This window comes from Tympanuchus pallidicinctus, unplaced genomic scaffold, assembly GCF_026119805.1.
Source record: "Tympanuchus pallidicinctus isolate F22 unplaced genomic scaffold, pur_lepc_1.0 scaffold16, whole genome shotgun sequence".
Lineage (NCBI taxonomy): Eukaryota > Metazoa > Chordata > Aves > Galliformes > Phasianidae > Tympanuchus > Tympanuchus pallidicinctus.
The window spans coordinates 5,179,876-5,189,167 of NW_026294679.1; positions in this window are offsets into that span (position 1 = coordinate 5,179,876).

A 9,292-nucleotide genomic window follows, 5' to 3' on the forward strand; every position below is an offset into this window, starting at 1 on the left:
GGCTGCTACCCTGAGGTGATACAGCTCATAACTTACATGGTTCTTAGCCATGCTTCAGACCAGAGTGGTTTGTGGAAATGTTCATACAAGGAATATTGCTCAGCAAAAATCTTAATCAGCTCTACAGGGTCTTTGCTTCAAAATTTTGTCTTCAAAATTGGCTGATTCAAGACCAAACAAAAGATTATTAGGTGGATCAGCAAATATTGGTGGGGGTGGTCTGCTCTTCACATGAGGACGCTGGTAACAGCTTTGTCCAAGATTACAGAATCATAGAATATCCTGAGTTGGAAGGGAGCCATCAGGATCATTGAGTCCAACACATGATGGAGCAGAATGCTCGTGTGGGCTGCCCCCAGGCTGCAGAGCTGCCTCCTCACCATGCTGCAGGGCTAGTTGGGGTTATTTGAAGCAGCACTGCTGTAGGGATGTCATTGTTACTCACTGTATAAACAAGTAGATACCTCTGGTATATCAGGAAATAACACGTCTTGTGGTAAGCTTTAAATTGGCTTTTCAATTTATTTTCTGAGCAACCCTCACAATTTAGCAGATCATTTGAACAGAAAAGATTTATGAGCTGAAACGTTTCTGGATGAGGTATTCCAGAAGGCTGTTTCTGATGAACCTGTGGATAGCAATCTGTATGGCACGTGTCTAGAGCTGTATTTCTAAGCAGGAGTCAGTCCAAGTTCTCTGCTGGAGTCATTTCAGATTGAGTCATAAGAAATCTCTGTCAGTAAGTGCAGCAGGCACATGGAGTCCCTCAGTATTCCAATTTGAGATAGATTATGAATTAATCCACCCCCATGACTTCCATAGTTTGATGTTTCACCCCAAAGCAGAGCGCTAGGACTGATCTAGCTCCCTGTCTGAATGTCCTGTTCCAGGTGCACAAAACACTTCAGATAAAAGCAAAAAGGTCTCAGGTGAGGATTCTCAAGTAAGGACTCTCTGCAAATTACAGCCACAGGCATGGATGGATGTTTGGTTTTACGGTTTGCTCAGAATGGTGGATTTTGTTTTATTAACAGCACACACACACACAAAAAAGAGCTGCTGATACAATTGGGTGCCACATTTCAGAAAACTGAAAATGCAGTGCCTTTAAGAAAGCATCACAAATCAATGCACAAACGGTCTGATCTCATATTGACTGCTATATTGGTGCAGGAAGTGTACAGTGCGTGTAGCTCCCCACATCATCTGTTCACTGGAGATACAAGAGTAACATGGGAATTATTTGACATATAAATATAGATCTTATGAACTTTAATAGGAAGTACAAAGCATTAATAAGAAAGCAGATGGCTCAGTTTGCATGCTAAATGGAGAAAAGCTTTTTAAACCTGCATGTTGAAATCACAGAGCAGTCACAAAGCACACACTCAGACTTCCAAATTTCAGATTTTTTGAATTTGAAGGAGGCCCCACAAGCTGATTTCAGTGCGGTTTTGCTTTTCCTTTATTTTTCCATATGGGATGTAACCCTGCCTTAAGTCAGGGAGTGACTTTGGCTGTGTTCAAAACCATTTTAATATCTGTGATCTATATGCAGAGAAAAGAAAATTGCAATACAGAAAGAAAGGCGACAGAAGAGATCTGGGATTTTTAGAACTAAATACTTGCTTAGTATATTTTGAATGTGTCAACCTAAATGCCCATGTACAAAGTAGGCTTTTTTGGTTGAACAACCCCTGTTGTTCCTGAGCCAGTTAAGCAGAGCTCTAAGTGACAGCTCTCTGATGGAAGGTCCAGCTCGGTCTGTCCACTGAGCAACATACCCTTGCTGTACTTCATTGCAAATCAGGAGAATGAAATACAGTCTATCACAGCATTTATTATTTTTTTTTTAATCGCTGCAGTGGTCATCACTCATTAGTATCTACAGGCCTCCACCTAGTGGATGAACTGCTGCTCTGTACTCGAGGCCGCAGTGCCCTGAATGCCTAGAAATCTGGTTTACTCTGCAAGGTTTGCTAGCAAATCTCAGTCAAGAAGTAAAAAAAAAGAAAGAAGAAAAGCAGTGCCAGAATGCAGTGCTGGAGCAGCATCTGCTGGGAGTGTGAGGCGGCTCCAACAGGGAGAGCAAGGGCAGCGTTAGAAGTGCTAGCATTTTTTAGCCATACAAAGAGCTCCCTGGGACTGTGCCAGGAATGCATTCCCCCCACTTCAAGAGTTTAGCTGGCTGCTCAAGGCCAGCTTGCTGATAAGAGCAGTTGCAAAGAGAGAACTGGAAGAAGTGAATCCGTCATTCAGGGTTTCAGTTGCAAGGCTGTAGGTTGCACTGGCAGGACGGGAGATGTGGGATGGAGAGTTTTGGACAGTGTTAACAATTTCATCTGCTATCTGATCAATGTTGGCATGCACATATTTGCACAGTGCTTCAGGGAAATATCCCGTCTGTAGCAGCAGCTCTGACTCACGTTCACATGTGAATTTGGATAGGACAGCTGAAGGATTGTTGCTCATACCTCCCAGCTTTGCCTCCCCGCTCCAGAGATACAGAGTAAAACATCTCCACTACACTGCAGACCTCAGCCTGCAGGCTGATGAACTAATTTCCTTTTAAAATCAGAACAGTGGACTGCAATCTGTAACTTGATTTGATGTTATCTTCTTTAGCCATCCTGCTGTAGGATCAATAATGCCTGACAAGGCAGAGAGGAAATCTGGGACTTCTGCTCAAGGCTCTGAGTCAGAGCTGCATCCCCAGTGTGTCTGAAGAAGACTGAACTCTGGATAATGCATAAAATCTGTTTTCACTGTGGCACCAGGGCAATAATTCATTCCCAAAGTAATCAGTTTTCTGAAACAGGAGATTACGCTTCTCTGAGCTCACAGAACTGCTGTTACCCTAACTGGTGGTAGCAGTCTAATTTCCCCCTAAATCCTGGACTCCAATAGCTAAAAAGATCCTTTCAAATCTTTAACTTACTTTAACCACAAGACTGTTTACTTTTCCCACTGTTTATGTTTAAGTAGATTTTTGTCACTAAGTGCGTATTACACATTTTGTGCGTATTACACATTTTCTCATCTCCTGCTGTATTCTCATATTTGATTTTATTTTAGGTCGATCATCTGTTCTCTATATGTTAGCAGTTTAAATGTCTCATCTGCTAAACAAATTACAGACAGTGCAAAGCAGAAATCCAATGGATCTGATTTCTGGAGGGCTATACTGGCATGGAAAGATCCTCGCTAAGCATTCAGACAGCAAAGCCCCCCCTTCTGTTCCCCAGTGCTAGAACAAATCACTGCCAGCCTTTAGCAGCTCATGAGCTGCCAAGAGTCTGCTGTGGCGAGGGGAGCGTGCTGGAGGCACAGCACAGCTAGGACCTCTTCCTGCTCCTTCCATCCCACAAAGCCTTTTGAAATTTCTTATCTGTTGGTGATCTTCACCGAGAAGGAATTTTTTACTATTTCTGTGTAAAATTGAGTATCGTCCTGGAATAATCCCATGCTTAGGGCAGGCATTGGGAATGTGCTTCATGTCTCTTAGCTGTTACACAGATTAGAGACAACCTTTATCTCTAGCAGAGCAGCTGAGCTCCATACCATGAGATCACTGCATGTGCATTTTCTATGTCTTCTCTCTTGGCTGAAAATTTTCCTATAGAAATAGTTTCAAGAAGAGTTTGGTTTCAAGAATCCTGCAGGTTCTGCTGGGACAATATTTTCCTGCAACCTCCCTGGGCCTTTTCAATAGCTGCTTTGCAGCTTTAGCCCAGTCCCAGCGAGAAGTGCCTGTCTGCTGCCTGCCAGTCACTGCTGAGAGGCTTCGATTCTGTGGTCACTCTCACTAAAATTTGAGCAGAAGGAAATTTTCAGAAGCAATTGCATCCCTATGCACTCCTTGAAAATCAACAGCTGGGCATAAGCCTGCAGGAACGTCACCCCAAGTACAGATGAGGGAGCTACAGAACAGCTGGTTGTTGGTGATCAGCATGGGCACAGCCCTGCCTTGAAATAAGGTGGTTTTGCCCACTTAAGATGTGAACAGCAGTCTGGGAGAGATTGGAAATGACCACATAATCCTCTCATGTTAAGAAGCACATGAGAAGCACAGGCATATTTGTAATGTCAGTGATGTTTATAAGGGTTAGGTTGTATAGTAAGGTAAGCATGCTATATGTGTGTGAACCTATGACAAATTTATTTTCAGGACATCAAAACACGTTGATGAATACATGTGCAAAAGGCTTGCTCCAAATTTGCTTACTTAAGTCTCTCCTGAATTAGATACAAATTTTTGCTTTTGAAAATTATGTATTAGGCCTTTGCCCTCCAGTGCTTCAATCAGTGGGAGCAGAAAGTTCTGCGACTGAAGCTCTACATATTTGACCACGCTTTCTAGCTCCACGTCTTCACTGGGAGTGATGCCAACTCCAAACATCCACAAAGAACTTACAAGAGAGGGAACTGATTACACAGGGTTGGCAGTTATACCCAGCCGGCAGTGAGACCTGATACTGCATGGCACTGGGCAGTTCAGATCCCAGCAAAGCAACAGACAGCTCAAAAATCTGTTTTTGCATGACTGAGCCTTGCTGGGCCCAGGTTCCCTTGTGCTGAGCACATGATGTGGGATGCTGTAAGCTAGTGGTGAATAGCCAAGTGTATGTTGTGTAATTTTCTTTCTTCTCTGACATGAAAGCAGATAGATTTCCCAAGAGAAAGTACATTTGGAGAATTTCAGATGGCAGGATTCCATACACCTGCTCCTTTAAAGACTATCCAGGTGAATTTTAAACAGAATCCCTCTTATGCTTTGATAACACACAATTGCCTATGCGTGCAGTTCCTCCAGGACTGAAGTCTCAGAAATAAAACCTGTTTAAGAGCTCTTGATGCAAAGTTGCTGAGAGCACAGCCCCCCGTTGTACCTTCAGTTTTGTTTTAACTGCATGACCAGTGGGAGCACAGAGCAAACACAGGAACCTAATTCAGTATCTTGTTCATCATCATTTGCGATGATTAACCAAAATGTTGAATGGATCTGAAATATGCATAGTGGAAAAATACACTTTAAAAATGAATCAAGTCTTATGTCCGCAGTTTGAAGTAGCTCATCTTTTGGTTCTGAATGGGCAAATAAAGGCCTACCTTATACAGCTTTGAACTGTGAAAATAACTTGTCTTTTGGTTCTGAACAGGCAGGGGAAAAAAGGCCTCTCTTATATAGCTCTGCACTGTGTGATTGGTACAATACTGTCTCGAATTGCAAGAAAAGCTTAGTGTGATTTTGCTAACCAGATTCAAGAAAATCATTATGTAGCCCAGGTGGTGGGGAATCTTCAGCAGACTGAAGTTGCAGCAGCTGTGTGTTTTATGGTTTGTTTCGCAAACATAATGTAACAGTTGTAAGTGTGTCTACAAGAATCTGTTGGAATCTGAGTCCTGTGACCTCACGTTCAGAGTCATCCAGAGCTAAAACGTGCATTGGAACTGACTCATCTGGTTAAGATTCCTATGGCTGCACAGGAGTGAAAGGGATGTTGGGATCTTGTCCATCTTTCATTCATGCACATCAGGCAGATGACTCCTGGGGAGATGGCCCAGCAATTGTTTTGCTATCTCAGATAGTTTTTGCTCAGTGTAACATCTGTGAACACGGGGATTTGAAGCAACTCCAGTTAAGACAAAGCTACAGTCTTCAAAGTTCCTTTTTGTTAGCTTCAGGAAAGCAGAACTGCATCAGTCTATTTATGCATTTAGCTCTCTGATTTTGTCAGATCACATTTTGCTCCTGTTAGCCCTGTGGGATCACATCCAATGTTTTTTTGGGGGTTTAGACTATGATCAAACAGGAACACTGTGGCATGACAGAAGGTTTTATTTTATTTTAGGATATGTGTGTGTTTTCTTATTGCAAACTAAGAGTTGACAAATAGATGACAAATTCTGGTTGGCAATTGAACTAAACTTCCATTTAAGCTGGCAGCATCTTTATGTTTATTTTTGGTGGAATGACCTTTAGATGTGTAAAGGCTCTCGATGCTTCCTGATTAAGTTATATGTACACATAAGAAACACTTTCAGCTCTGAGGAATGACGTGGGAATGTCTGATTAAGGTATCTTCTGCCTTCTCACAGCCTCCTGCTCAGTCCAGAGATCAGTGGGGATAGAGGGCAGCATTTATATAAAACATAAGGCTGAAATGCAGTTGGCTTTCTCTTACTAGCTGCTCCTAGTCCTGGCTGTCATTGCAACCAGGTGTTTTAGAGCAGCACGCTGGGCCAATGCACTACAAGAAAAGCAAGGTTGACTCTGGTTTTGGCCTGTAGATAAGATTTCTTCCTCCAGGAGTAGCTGGTCTCAAAATAAAAGAGCATTTCAATGCAGCAAACTGAGTCTTCTTTATGTTTTGGGGTTTTTTTCTTTAATTTTAACTCATTTAACTGTTCCCTTTCCATGTATTTATGCACCACAGTTAATCAGTTTGCATTATGCAGCTCCCATCCTTGGCTCTGATCTCCTGCTGTGACATGCTCCTGTGTATACATGTGAGCACCCATCAGCTGCAAAATTCACAGATCTCAAACTGTTAGCCTTGTATCCTTGTAGACACAAGCCCTCAACCTCTAAACTAAGACAGATAAAACCTAAATACATTTCATTTGCATTTCATTCATGCAGCACTGAAATTTTGGGTGAGAAAAAAAAAAAAAGAGAGACCAGGAATGGAAAGCACGTTCTTAGAATGTGATCTAAGCTCGTATTTTTTCCTGGTTTTACTCCCTAACTGTGATAAGCTCGGGGGCTGCCTGAAGGCAGCAGTCAGGAGGAGACCTCGGAATTTTGTTTCTGGTGTTTCTAACACACATCTGGAGCTTCTGTATTTGTAATTGTTTTGAGTGTCACCTGCTGTTCTTTGGAAGGATAATTTGATCAGCAGAAGATGACAAAGCAAACCAACTAGATTCACAAGAGCTTGGATTCCTTCCTAAGACCAACCCTCTTGCTGTTGAAGTGAGAGAGAGAAAAGATTGAATTAAGCCTTGTTTTTCCCTTGTGATTCTCAGCAGGCTCTCAGTGGGCTGACCCATGTCTCACAGCACTGCTCCACATTGTGTCAGACATGCCAGCCCCACAAGGGGCTGCCACTGCTTGCACCAAGCCAGTTGCCCTCCCAGAGCAGCTTTTCCCACCATGCAGGTAGCAGCAATGGTCTAAGGTAATGATTAAGAGCTTGGAAACCTGCTGTGCCTTCATTTCTTCCATAAATCTGTACAATGACGTTCTGTGGAAGTAGAAAGGAAAGGTTTTGATTTTAGAGATGAGATGAGAACAAATTAGCAAACCATCTCTGCAGGATTTCTCTGCCACCATGTAACTTCCAGACTTGCTGTATGTAGTTAAGAATAAGGTTTACAAGCTAACAAGATCTATAAAGATAAGCTGTGCTTACAAAGAGATAAATGAAGAGGCAAGTCCAAAACAAATCCTTGCTCAAGTCTTTAGTCAGTAAAAACTGTTTGCAGGGAATGTTCTTGTACCATCGGGTGTCCACTGGAACTAGCAGAGATAAGAGATAATTGAATGACCACGCATTAAAAACATGGCCTTGATTTCTCATTTAGCTCTGCTGTAATTTGATAGCTTTTTCATTTCATTCCAAACAATTAATGCCTTTTTCTCAGTCATAGGTTTGCTGAAAGAGAGGAGTGCTGACTTGGAGCATATTGTGTTCTGTGTGTTCTCAGTATGTACTTTGAGAATACAACCAAGCCAGCTCCTAATTGCCCTATAAAGTGCTTCTGTTCTTGAATGTGGATGGAATTAAGTCCCACTTGTTGTCCACAAGTTATCAGGACCTTACACGTCTCTGACAGTGACAGGACAATGTTACCAAAACACATGTATATAAAGTGGCCAAACACTGATGGAAAGGTAGAGTAAAAGCAAACTTTGAGAGCCATTTTTTCCAGATTAAAATGTTTGACCTGGCACAAATATATCACTGAGGCAAGCTTTAGTTAAAGTCAGTTCTACAGTCTTTTTATGGGCCTCCTATAGCCTCCGAATAAATCTTACATCCCTCTCCACAGAGCAGTATTCAAATACTCCCGTTCTGATGCCTCTGCCAGCCCAGTATGAACTTGGAAGCTGAAACTCAGGAAATAATTTTTCCTAATTTTAAAAAAAAAAGAATTATTTTTATTGCTGCATTAAGCAATAATGCTTGTGCTGTCAGGGACTTGGCAGTTGTGATGGCGATGCACATCATTGATGTTGGTTAGTAATGGGCAATCCAAGGCCATTTCTGTGTCTTGCAGCAACTCATCTGTCCTGCTGCATCGTTTCATGTAGCAATAAACACTGCAAACTCTCATAACATTCAGAGAACGCCAATGATTTATGGCTTATAGCCCAAATAACCAAATGCAGAAATAAATAATCCCACTTTTCAGCCAGGATATATTTCTGTAACTCTATGTGTTGCCTGCATACCCAGACCCGTATAACTTCTGGCATCACCTTTCTCAGGTTGCTTTTTAAAAAGCTTCTGTAGCTGAAAAAATGGGCAATGTTGGGAGAAAAAAACAAACAAACAAATAAACAAAAAAAAAACAAACACAGAGGAAAAACAAGGTTTAAAAGGCAAGAAATGAGGACAGGTTGTGTAAAATTTTATTTGTGCAGGATATTTTTAAGGGGAGAGGGGAATAACATTGGTTTTGGAGATAGCTGGTCATTTTTTGCATATGGTAGAATGTCTAAATATTTTGGTAATACAATCTTTACAAAACATCATGTCTCTGAAAGGGAAGATTCCTATTTTGCTGCAAATGAAGTGGCTGTTCTCAGATAAGACGATGAGATCACGTTTATTGATGCCTATTCCAGTTTCATTCACCTTTTAACCCACAGACTTTACTACGAGGCACTGCTGATCTGCATACATTGTGACAAGGTTTCAGTATATTGGGGTGTATCACGCAGATGTAGTGTCTTATCCAGAGGACGCAGAGCAGTGCAAACTCCTGCAGCATGCTTGTTCATTTGCAGCTCCCATGCAGACACAACACTGGAATTTTCCTCTGCCAGTGGTGTCCAGCAGCTCTGCCTGCAGACAGCCGGTTCTGCATGTGCAGGCTCTTCACATGCGGATCTCTGGCCATGGAAAACCCACAGCAGGAGTATTCCAGTAGCTTCTTATGTATTCCTCCTTCCTTGTAAAGAGCTGCTTAAAGCCCCTGTCCCACGTACTCTCCTAAGACATACACTGCCAGAGCAGCTTCCGCCAGAAAGACGTGCCTGGCAACAGCCTTGCGTGTTTAAGTT